At 33.8% G+C, this 13,813-nt stretch overlaps 1 protein-coding gene across 3 annotated transcripts in view; it reads right to left on the minus strand.

The window, feature by feature from the left end:
* Window positions 1–13,813, minus strand: part of lcor (ligand dependent nuclear receptor corepressor) — a 48,994-nt gene that overhangs the window by 34,165 nt on the left and 1,016 nt on the right. The window lies entirely within an intron of this gene.

A 13,813-nucleotide genomic window follows, 5' to 3' on the forward strand; every position in this document is an offset into this window, starting at 1 on the left:
GTCACTCAGAAACCCCCACTAACTAGTCTATTTTGAATTTTTGTGCATCCTAACTATATCCAAACTATCCATTGGATCTGACCATTTGTCACAGTTATCAGGCAAGCAAGCAATAACACATTATAATAGTCCCAACTGATGTCCAGTGGCACACCCTATCTTAGCTCAATTTAGAAATTAAAAACGTACATTAATTTGCATATTTTTGATAGTGTAAACAAAAGTGACAAAAATGAATAAGATGCAGAGATTCTACTATTAAACTGCTCTCTCTGTTTTTGAAGACGACAACTAGAACAAACTAGATCGGGGTCAAGTGAATCGTAACCTGGACTAATTATTCAGGGCCACCTACTGATTAGTCATCTAGTCACTCAGAAAATCCCACTAACTAGTCTATTTTGAATTTTTGTGCATCCTAACTATATCCAAACTATCCATTAGAACTGACCATTTGTCTCAGTTATCAGGCAAGCAATCAGTAACACATGAATAATAGTCCCAACTGATGTCCAGTGGCACACCCTATCTTAGCTCAATTTAGAAATTAAAAACTTGCATTAATTTGCATATTTTTGATAACGTTAACAAAAGTGACAAAAAGAAATAAGATGCTGAGATTTTGCTGGTAAACTGCTATTTCCGTTGTTGAAGACAACAACTAGAACAAACTAGTTTTAGTTTGTTCGGAGTCAATTGAACCGTAACCTAGACTAATTATTCAGGCCCACCTGCTGATTAGTCAACTAGTCACTCAGAAAATCCCACTAACTAGTCTATTGTGAATTTTTACACATCGTAACTCAAAATCTGCATAATATCCAACTAACCATTAGAACTGACCATTTGTCACAGTTATCAGGCAAGCAATCAATAACACATGAATAACAGTGCCAACTGATGTCCAGTGGCACACTCTACCTTAGCTCAATTTAGAAAATAAAAACGTACATTAATTTGCATATTTTTGATAGTGTTAACTGAAGTGACAAAAATGAATAAGATGCTGAGATTCCGCTGTTAAACTGCTCTCTCTGTTTTTGAAGACGACACTAGAACTTACTAAATCAGAGTCAAGTGAATCGTAAACTTGACTAATTATTCAGGCCCACCTACTGATTAGTCAACTTGTCACTCAGGAACCCTCACTAACTAGTCTATTTTGAATTTTTGTGCATCCTAACTATATCCAAACTATCCATTAGAACTGACCATTTGTCTCAGTTATCAGGCAAGCAAGCAATAACACATTATAATAGTCCCAACTGATGTCCAGTGGCACACCCTATCTTAGCTCAATTTAGAAATTAAAAACTTGCATTAATTTGCATATTTTTGATAGTGTAAACAAAAGTGACAAAAATGAATAAGATGCAGAGATTCTACTATTAAACTCTGTTTTTGAAGACGACAACTAGAACAAACTAGATCGGGGTCAAGTGAATCGTAACCTGGACTAATTATTCAGGGCCACCTACTGATTAGTCATCTAGTCACTCAGGAACCCCCCACTAACTAGTCCTAACTATATCCAAACTATCCATTAGAACTGACCATTTGTCACAGTTATCAGGCAAGCAATAAATAACACATTATAACAATCCCAACTGATGTCCAGTGGGGCATCCTATCTTAGCTCACTTTAGAAAATAAAAACTTGCATTAATTTGCATATTTTTGATAGTGTTAACTAAAATGACAAAAATGAGTAAGATGCTGAGATTCTGCTGTTAAACTGCTCTCTCTGTTTTTGAAAACAACAACTAGAATGAACTAGATCACGGTTAAGTAAACCGTTAACTTGACTAATTATACAGGCCCACCTACTGATTAGTCAACTAGTCACTCCACCACTAACTAGTCTATTTTGTATTTTTGCACATCCTAGCTATATCCAAACTATCCATTGGATCTGACGATTTGTCTCAGTTATCAGGCAAGCAATCAATAACACATGAATAATAGTCCCAACTGATCTAAAAGCATCATTTCCATTGGCATACCCTACTTGGCTCAATTAAAAAAAAAAAAGAATGTTGCATTAATGTGCAAATTTTTTGATAAAATGAACTAAAAATACTAAAACTTGAATATCAAAGCAAAAGCCTCTAGAGACAAGAAAATGACAATGTAAATAAATAAATATTATTAAAAATTATTCAATCCTTTGAATTGTCTGAGTAAGTCTTTTGTCTAACCTAGTAAGAAAAACACACGACAGATCATAAAGATAAAAATTATGAATGTCTTTAATCTTTAAAGAGAAGATAAAAGCAGACATTGCCGTCTTCCAGATAATTTCGTCCTATTACCTGAAAGACTTTGCTTTTCCAGCAACATCATAACCTCGAAACAAACACATGAACATTCCTGCAACAAGGTAGAAGGCTAGTGCACAAAATACTGAGAAAAACAAACAGAAAACACACCTGAGTGCTTCCTGCATCCACTATTTTCTTTTCCCTTGTTCGATTCCAGTAAGAACATTGCAAGTGTTATTTGGAGAGGAGGTTAAACAATGTCATTCGGGGCCCTCTTGACCTAGATTGCGTTTGAATTAGAGTGCGGGAAACCTGTAAACCCGCAGCTGTGCTATGAGGGAACGGCCAATCAAATTTAACCCATCAGGACATCGGCCTTCCATGACAGGACCTTTTAGGTCGCCAAGCCCCAATTGCAGGGAATGCACATCTCGTACATGCACCATTTGTCATAAAAAGGAACTGTTGGGCACGGAAGGCAATTTTAAGCTTTTGATGGTGGTGATTAGTGTCAAAAGCAATGTTTACTTGGCCATTAAGTAGCAAATGTGCAGCATTAGGTTAAAGTAGACGTCTGGATTTAAGTCCGCTGTAAAGCAGGTTATTTATAGGGTTAAGTGTTCCAAAAAAACAAATGTTAGATAGAATAAAGAACCCTTTTTTTTGTTTTTTTTGGTGCAATACTTGATTTCAAACAGCCTTTTTTTTTAAAAGAATACTTCAGTCGATACTCAATGTTTGCGAGCCGCTCTGCCTTAGTGAGTCACGACAAATGGTTTATTTTCAGGGCTGGCACATGTCAAACTGCTGTAGTGATCTCATGTAAACCCACAGAACATCTGTAGCACAATTACAAATATATTTGTCTTTATATTAATTTTTTATTAAAAAATAGTTTTTTTTCATAGACTAAGGTCAACCTGAGAATGAAAGCATTCTACAAAAAAGGCTTGGCCTTCGTCGTGCGTGTCTATGTACTACATTGCCATTGTTTTGCACCTGAACCTTGGATCAATAAAATCTTTTTATCTGTCTGTTTATCTATTAGAGTTGGGGGATATAACAAAATGCCTATATTTCTGTTTTTACAATAATATAATATATAGGCTGTTATTTTGACCATGCAGTAAATGTTGCACAGTATATTTAAAATGTTTAATGCATTAAGTTAAATACAGCTAGATTTCATCTGTCTGAACAAGCATCAATAAGCTTTCCATTGATGTATGGTTTGTTAGGATATGACAATATTTGGTCGAGATACAACAATTTGAAAATATGGAATGGGTGCAAATAAAAGATTAAAATATTGAGAAAATCGCTTTTTAAAGTTCAAATTACGTTCTTAGCGATGCATATTACTTATGACTGTTAAATGATTAATCATGATTAATCACATACAAAATTAAAGTTTGAGTTTGCCTAATATATGTGTGTGTACTTGTGTAATTATGTATATATAAATAAAAACATTCATGTATATATTTAAGAAATACAAGTATATGTATTTATTATAATTTTTATATAATTTAAATTATATAAATAAAAATGTTTTGTACATAAATACCATATTTCTCTTAAATACATTCATTTGTGTGTATTTATATATACATAATAATAACACACAGTAAACACACACACATTAGGCAATCGTGATTGTTTGACAGCCCTAACAAAAATTAAGTTTTGATACATTTAGAGTAGGAATTACACTAAATATCTTCATGGAACATGATCTTTACTTAATATCCTAATAATTTTTGGCATAAAAGAAAAATTGATCATTTTGACCCATACAGTGTATTTTTGGCTACTGCTACAAATATACCTGTGTGACTTAAGACAGGTTTTGTGGTCCGGGGTCACATAAATATTTATTTACCAACATATTTTTTTTTAGAACCAGCAACAAAACCACCATAAGAAGTCAAAATCCTGTCGGTGGCGATAGCCTTGTGGTTGGTGCGCCGATATGTAGCACAGCTGTGCTCGAGGCGACCCGAGTTCGATTCCTGCCTCAAAGTCCTTTGCCGATCCCAACCCACTCTCTCCACCCAATACTTTCCTGTCTGCTCTCTACTGTCCTAATAAAAAAAAGCCATAAAAGCCCCCAAAAATATATGATGATAAAAATCTAGAAGTCAAAATCCCTCTAAATGAATACGAAAAATAACAAATTTACTTCCAAACTTTGCACACTGAAGTCTGAAATTTTCATATGTGTTTTTTTTTCATATTCTTTCATATATACAATATTTTTTCATATACTGAGTCCTATGCGTATTAATTCATGTGTTGCCAAAAAATTCGCAAAACAATACAAAATGGAATCTTCAAGCAGAGGGGATAATTTTGTTGTCCACTCTCTTCTTAAAAGAGAAATAGAAAGGACATATTATAAGATATAAAGAGGAAGGAGAGAATACTTTTTGTGTGCACCTCCTTAAGGAGCTGCAAGATTATCCCAGGCGATTCAAAGTTTACTTCAGGATGTCAGAAAACTTTGATGATTTGCTAGCGTTACTGGAGCCACATATTATAAAGAAGACCACTAATTTCTGTGAACTCAGTGTTCAAGGATGTTTACAGTGATTTGTGCGGTGAGACGAAGTGGGAGAACTTGTCAGATGCTATTCTGGATTTTGGCATACGCTTGAACTGCGGCTCTGGTCTGTCAAAACACCTCTCAAAATGCTTGCTACGGATGCGGAAAACGCAGAAAATCGAACCCAATCCAATTTTTTTGTGACGGACGAAAGTTTTGGAGACAGTGTGTAAACGTGATTGACATAACAAGATGTTGTATTTATTTTTTAAAGGAGAAGTCCACTTCCAGAACAAAAATTTACAGATAATGTACTCACAACTTTGTCATCCAAGATGTTCATGTCTTTCTTTCTTCAGCCGTAAATAATTTTTTTTGAGTTAAACATTTCAGGATTTTTCTCCATATAATGGATTATGGTGCCCCGATTTTGAACTTCCAAAAGGCAGATTTCCAAAAGGCAAAAATGCGGTTGTAAACAATCCCAGCCGAGGAAGAAGGGTCTTATCTAGCAAAACAATCTGTTATTTTCATTAAAAAAATACAATTAAAATACTTTTTAATTTCAAACGCTCATCTTGTCTTGCTCTGCCTGAACTCGGTGTATTCTGGTTCAAGACAGTTAGGGTATGTCGAAAAACTCCAATTGTATTTTCTCCCTCAACTTCAAAAATAATTTCAAAATCATCCTATATCGCTGCAGAAGTACCGACACAGTCTTTGCAAAGTGAACATGCAAAGAAGATCAAACATGCTTAACAAAAAAGGCGATTATAGGACGATTTTGAAGTTGAGGGAGAACATGAGATGGGAGTTTTTCGACATACCCTGAACGTCATGAACCGGAAAAAAACAGTTCAGGCAAAGTAAGACAAGACGAGCGTTTGACATTACAAAAAAAGTAGATAAATTGTATTATTTTTACGAAAATAACCGATCGTTTTGCTAGATAGGACCCTTCTTTATCGGCTGGGATCGTTTGAAGCCACATTTAAACTGCATTTTGGGAGTTCAAAATCGGGGCACCATATCAGTCCATTATATGGAGAAAAATCCTGAAATGTTTCCCTCAAAAAACAATTTCTTTACGGCTGAAGAAAGAAAGACATGAACATCTTGGATGACAAGGCGGGAGTACATTATCTGTCAATTTTTGTTCTGGAAGTGGACTTCTCCTTTAACGTGCGAAAACTTCGGACGAAAATCTGGACTCAGTATGCAATGACCTTTGCTATCTTCAGTGAAATATAAAAACAAAGAGATTCAGCAGAATGTCCAAGCTGCTCTTTTCCATACACTGAAAGTGAATAGTAAACATTTTAATTGTAAGTAAAAGAGCAGCTTGGACATTCTGTTAACTAACTCCTGAGTTTTACAAAGTGAGCAAATAGTCATGAAATTTTCTTTTTAGTGTGGGCTATATCTTTCATGAAGACATCAGAGAACATGTATCCATTGTACACCACTGTGATAATTCAACAATACATGAGTGAAAGGAAAACTTCATGTCTCTAGTCAACACACAATGCAGGAGATACGATACTCCATTCAAAAACACTCTTTCCCACAAAACAATCTGTCTACAGAATCCTCCAGATCCCTTCCCTCTAAATCAAAAACATTGCATAGATCAGTTGATGCAGAAATCAGCAAATTAACAAAAAAGCCTTTATACACCGATTTACAGTTAAGAAAAAAAAAAAATCCTATTCAACTTATATTCAACTATATCCAAGTCAACTGTTTTGTGTTTCTCATATAATTTATGTGAAGCAGTAAAAAAGTGATTGCTCAAACTTTACCAAATAACATCACTTCATATTCTCTATATCTGCTCTAATATTATTCTAGGCTATATGGTTTTTAATGAGATTTAATCTATCTTTGGAATAGGTTGAAAAATACAGACAAAAAGTAATAACTTGGCTGAAGAGATAACAATTGTAATGCGTTTCCACTAAATGACTTTTATAGTAAAGCCTGATGCAGAACTGCATGTGAGGATAAACCCTAAGAATTAAAAATATTTAAATGAACAGTTTCTTAATAATTCAGGATTTTCCAAATAATAATAAACAGTTGGTTTTAGTTTCGTAATTATTGGCAGCTACTGAACAATGAAGTCTTACATTGGGACTCGCAATTAATCCTCATTTAATAGCACAGAGCCCCTAAAGACAATAGTCATCGGATCACCAGAGTATAAAATCATCTCTAGTCGGGAGGGGGCCGTGTAATTGATATGAGATTTCAGCAGGCTGTTCTTCTCATATGATTTTCACATGCATTCCTGCTCTTTAACACCGGGAAACAAAGGAAATCATTCACACGGTGGATGTAGAACTGAGAAAACGAACGAAACAAACATCTACTAATTGGCTGGTTGTGTGAAAAAGTAATTAATTGAACGTTTCGCATTCAGCTGACCTTTAGATGGCTGAGTTTTAAAGGGGATGATCTTATACTGTAGGGTTTGACTGTACAAACAGTCTAACAGCTAAGGTATAGTATGCAAATTAAAGCATTGTTGCTGAAAACCTTTATAAAAACCCCTGAAACTAGTCAACCTCAATAATCAACAAGTTTGTTAAACAAGCCAACCATCACAGTGCGCCCCAGTATAGCTAATCATGAACCAAAAACACATGAAAATACACTGAAAATATATATATATATATATTTTTTTTTTATTTAAGCCAAAAACAATATTTGACATCACTGAACCAACATTCATTTATACCAAAAAAGCTAGTTTTATATGGGTTAAATATGGAATTGCAGAATCCTGTCATAAAAATAGAATTTACTTTATAACGCAGAATGTCACGGAATTTGACAAATTTTGGTTTAACTAATAAAAATGTCAGTACACCTAAATCAAAACATGATATACACTAGTGTCTGCCAACATTAAGTGCAATTATACTATTTAAATATGTGTGAATAAATGGAATTTATGAATTTTGTTGACTACACGTATACTGAAGAGTGTTTTCAGCCTCTGCTGCCTACATGTACGAGTACATGAATACATAAACATAATTTCTAGAACTGCTCTGAAAATCACTTCATGAGTATTTTACAGTTTCTTGTGAGAAAAAAACAAAACTACCATCACATTTCTAAACAGAAATGTAAAGGTCTTCACAGCAAACCATCAAAATAAAAGTTTGGTTTAACTTGAAGAAACTGTGACAGAAATATATTACTTAATGCAATGATAGTACTACTACTACTACTACTACTAATGAAAATTATTATTAAAACTTCATTTTTTTTTTTTTTTTAGAATATTTACCAGAGAAAATATATACCAGAATTTACTCACCAGAAAATTGCAAAAAAGAAAAAGAAAGAAATAAACTAGTAAGAAATTAGTTTTTATAAAATTGATTTGAGATGCTTTTGGTTATTAACATTTAATGAAACCATTAAAATGGAATCCAGAAAGTTAATGAAAAATGGAATTTCGTAAAAATAAAACAAATTTTTGTTACACGTTTAATAAAGTTTTCGTAATTTTAATTAATTTGACTTGATTTTTTATTAATACAGTACAATTTTAGTCTGGAAATTTTTAACCGGAAAAAATGTAAGCCAGAAATATTAAAGCAGAAAAAACAGAATTTGGAAAAAAAATAAAAAATAAAATGGAATTTGGGATTTCATAGAGCCCTAAATATAGCTAATAACGAACCAAAACGACATGAAATTCACTGTAAAAATGGTTACATCTGAATTAACTTGTTTTATTTAATATTTAAGCTAATTTTCAGATTTTTTGAATAAATAAGCTGAATAAATAAGCGTTCCACTGAATGGTTTGTTAGGATAGGACAATATTTGGCTGGGATACTACTATTTGAAAATCTGGAATCTGAGGGTGTAAAAAAAATATATATATATATATTGGGAAAATCGTCTTTAAAGTTGTCCAAATGAAGTTCTTAGCAATGCAATTCAAAAATTACATTTCATATATTTATGGTAAATTTACTAAATATTTTAATGGAACCTGATCTTTACTTAATATCCTAATGACTTTTGACAAGGAAAATGTAAATAATTTTGACCCATACAATGTATTTTTGACTATTGCTACACATACACCCGTGATCCAGGGTCACATTTGACATCACTGAACCAAAGAACTAGCTCTTCAAGGTAACAACTGGAGATTCTGCATTTGTATTTACTTCATGATAGAGCAACATTTGTTCAGATTTATATCAGACTATTTGCAACTATTAGATTGAATATTACTGAAACTGCAATGAAAATTGAAAATTATAAAATGTAAAACCAATCAAAAAATTGCAAAAGGATGCTTCACTTGAACGTCTTTCATGTTTTTCAAGTATGTTTTCAAACGGTTCAAAAACATCACAACATTACATGATGCTAAAACTAAAAATTGTACCACCATAAACATTAAAAACCTGAAAACTGGGCCAAGTGCTTTTAATTTATTTGCCACCAACATATCTGCATCAGCATTTCAGCAGTCCCCTGAAAACATCTGCTACATTAGGCAGCAAAAATAATAAAAATTCCTTCAAACCCCCCACCTCAGGCGGCTTTTTAGGGCATTCAACTTTGAGCGCATAATCTGAACCCATTCTGAACACAGCAAGTGTTCAGGGGCTTTAATGGAAAACAACCACAGAGTGTCACATGAGAGGCAGACAAGAAAAATGGCAAAGCATATGGCAGATTTTGACACATTTGGATTCACAGGGATTAGTTTAGGCCAGCGTGAACTACAGCACAGAAAGAGGAAGAGTAAAAATTCAGCTTATCTTGTCTTTACGGTCACTTTGTGTAAAAAAAGAAACACTCCCAAAGTTCTTGCGCAACAGCCTGTTAAGGAATGTTTCAATTCATTGAATCAAAGGTCTCGCCTACCGAGAATCTTTTGGGGGTTTAGGGAGAAAACATAACCCGAGGGAACAAATATTATACTAATTATAGAAATGTGGCCAAAAGCCTTATTTTACAATTATTCATTTGCAAATTTATTCGAATCAAACAACCACTATTAGGATCTGCATAAGTCAAAAAGTCCGAAATGGGATAAAGTACAGATTTAATCTAGATGTCATTTGACAGAATGAGAATCCCTGGGGTTTTAAAAGGAGAAAATAATGGAAGCAGACTTCCCAGATGTCAAAATACTCAGGCACACAAGCCTGACATATTTAAGATCTGAAAAAAACCCAGCGGAAAAACCAAAAGTATTATCTCTGTGGGAGTGTAATTCTGTACTTTTAAAGTAGTTTACATGGTTTAGCGAAACCCTGACAGTTTCAAAGCTGGTGGAAACCCAAGCTGTAAACTCTTTAACATTTAAATCAAAGTTTTAGTTCGCAACACATTTTTCTTTCCAAATGTGCAAACGAAACATGCCTTTCATTTGGCCATATAATCAGTTTGTGACCCTGGAACCAGTCATAAGGGTCAATTTTAGACTGAATAATTAAGCTTTCCATCGATGTATGGTTTGTTAGGATAGGACAATATGTGTCCAAAACACAACTATTTGAAAACTGGAATCTGAGGGTGCAAAAAAAATCTAAATATTGCGAAAATCACCTTTAAAGATGTCCAAATTAAGTTTTTAGCAATGCATATTAGTAATTCAAAAATAAGATATATTTGTGGTAAGACGTTTATTAAATATCTAAAGATCTTCCTAATGATTTTTGGCATAGAAGAAAAATAAATTTTGACCAATACAATGTATTTTTGCCTATTGCTACAACTTGTTTTGCGGTCCAGGGTCACATTTTTAATTTATTTTCATTTAAAGTGCAATGCATCCTAACAGTTGTATATTTCAGCGAATCATTCAACATTTGACATAAAATATTAAGTAACAGATAGGCTTTTGACATTTATTTTATTAACTATTAAATCATTTAATCAAACATTCCATGCAGTATTTTCCCCCTACACTGTAAATACATGCAGCTTCTTGACAAGAAAAGATCCATACATAATTCAAATGACGCTTTTTTTTTATCAATTTAAAATGCTGTTGATTTTCACCAGTGGTCAAAAAGAATGCAACTCGAATCAATGCACCTTCTCGCAGCCTACATGCCAATTAAATCTGCTGGAAACTGTCGTCAAATAGCTCCAGACGCTTCTTTAACAACCTCTTCACTTGGGGGTGGATGTTCAAGAGCTGCTAGAAGCGGTTTACGGTCAAGCTAGGAAAAAAAAATAAAAATAAAGGTAAAGTCGCTCTCGACGTGCAGCAAAAAAGACTCCCGAACCATCAAAACCAAAACGCATTTTGAGCAGAACTACAAGAACTTGGATATCTAATGATAAGGCGCAGTAAATGTCAAAGGAATATCCAAAATAGACCTATGTTTGAGCGAGATGTTGCAAGAAACATAATTGGCCATAAGATTGTTGCTGATCTTTGATGAAATGAGAGGAAAGGCAAATGCATAGGGGAGCTTTCGAAGAGAGAGAGGGGGAGGTAGATGATGACTAGAGATAAAAATAAAAAGTGACATTTTTCCTGATGGTAATGGTTCTCACAGCAAGCAGCTTTGACCTTCAGTTTTGTTTGAATTTGTGACGCTCTCGTGCATGACACCAAATGTGTGGTGACAAATTCACACAGAAAGAGTCTGAAAAAGCCAGGAAAGCCAAGGTTCGCTCGGGCTTTGTCGCGTCCTTGTATGTACGGTCTATAAAAATAAAGCGAAGGAATAAATTTGATTAAAACAGCGGCGTCTCACAGCTATTTATTTGACCAAATTATAGACGGTAGATTGAAAAAGACCACTTCAAGAGTTAAACTTAAATTATAGATCATCTATTCACGGGTCTCGTTCAACAAACCTTGAGCCGCCAATAAATGGAAATATTTTAACTGAAATTAACTAGACTTTTACTTCAAGTCAGTGAAGTAAACAACCAAGCTGTTTGCTTGAGAAAAAGCATATGGTGAAATTAATATTAATAAAATTTGATGGCAAATGCAGAGCTGGTACATGCTGCTGCGGTGTCCGTGGAAGGCTATCTAAGAGTTACAGATCAACAAACAAGCAAAGCTAGCTGTAGTAAACAATATAGTCCACAGATGATTTAGCATCAGACTACAAACAGAAATTAGACAAAATATGATACCATTGACAGCCCAAATTCATCACTGACTGGATTGCAGAGGGGGAGAAACAAAATCTTCTTTGCAACTTCTAGCAATGCTGGCTTTCAAGCAGAGTTTGTTAACGCAGTTTAGAATTTGGGACTTTGACCCTTGAAAGTTTGAGGAAATGATTTATGATGCTCCCTAAAGCGTTATCAACAGAGCGAGAATGTAAATTCTTGTCATGAAGGTGTGAATCAACTTTTACATACTTTCGAGATTCTAGACTTTGGATGTTTTTTACGTCCCAAATCATACACGCTAAGCTCTCGTTATGAAGTCCAAGTTTAGTGTACTTCTTAAAACATATCTAGAATTAATCTCTTATGATGGACTGCACAAGAAACAAACCTTTAAGCCTTTAAACATTTTCATGCCAAAAATCACTAGGATATTAAGTAAAGATCATGTTCCATGATATAAGATATTTAGTAAATTTCCTACCATAAGTATATTAAAACTTAATTTTTGATTAGTAAAATGTATTGCTAAGAAGTTGATTTGGACAACTTTAAAGGTGATTTTCTCAATATTTTGATTTTTTGCACCCTCAGATTTCAGATTTTCAAATATGGAAATAAGGAAAGTTTATTTATTTATGGTAACAAATATCTATAAATAAATGTACTATATGATATCTATGGCATTTGCAGACCTAAAAACTCACAATGTTTAAATTTCACTAACACCGTGGGAACCTTGTTAAAGGCTCACTGTCAAATATCTTTACTATTTCAGCTCAAAATAGCAATGAATCCACCCATCACCACATCAAGGCATTGATACTTCCTGAAACGGGCCTTTGCTACAAATTTGGAGCCTTTCCTCATATGAGGATGAGGAAAACTAAGCCGGTTTCACTGACACACACCGTCTCTCCTAACAAAATACATCCTAGTGTTTTTAAACATCAGTTTATCACATTTTTGATGTTATGTAGGACATGGTAAACAAATGGAAAAAGAGCTTTACTATCTATAGGGTCCCACATATAGTGTCTTGATTAGCATGGGAATATTTGTAGCAATAGCTAAAACCACACTGTATAGGTCAAAATTATCGTTTTTTCTTTTATGCTAAAAATCATTAGGATATTAAGTAAAGATCATATTCCATGAAAATATTTTGTACATTTATTGTATCATAATTACATCAACACTATGCATTGCTAAGAACTTAATTTGGACAACTTTAAAGGTGATTTTATCAATATTTTGCTTTTTTTGGTTTGTTTGTTTTTGCAGCCTCAGATTCCAAATTTGCAAATAGTTGTATCTCGGCCAAATATTGTCAACAAACCATACATCAATGGAAAGCTTATTTATTCAGCTTTCAATGATGTATAAACATAGCATGAGGAAAACCAAACCGGTTTCACTGATACACACCGTCTCTCATAACAAAATACATCCTAGTGTTTTTAAACATATCAGTTTATCACATTTGATTTGATGTAGGAAATGTTAAACAAACTAAAAACAGCTTTACCATCTATAGAATCCATTATATATATTAAATATCTGACATTAGTTCAGCATTAGACAGACTCGCTATCTTAATACAGGCTATACATTGTTTTGGTTGATGGAAAGAGTGACCAACATTTACTGAAAAGCTGCAGTTAACAGATGCCAAAAGCCAAGGGTTTTCTGTCTGACATTAAAAGGGAGATTAACACAAATCTAGGGTTGAAAACTAGAAAACCTCGAGGTTAAGACTATAGATAATCTGTAATAACATCAGATACGGCGATTTAAAGGGATTAAACAAAGCTAATGAAACATTAGATTTAACGGGGGAGGGGCGGGAAACCAATATATTCTGTCATGATTTTGGAAACGA

This window comes from Labeo rohita, unplaced genomic scaffold (genome assembly GCF_022985175.1).
Source record: "Labeo rohita strain BAU-BD-2019 unplaced genomic scaffold, IGBB_LRoh.1.0 scaffold_95, whole genome shotgun sequence".
Taxonomy (NCBI): domain Eukaryota; kingdom Metazoa; phylum Chordata; class Actinopteri; order Cypriniformes; family Cyprinidae; genus Labeo; species Labeo rohita.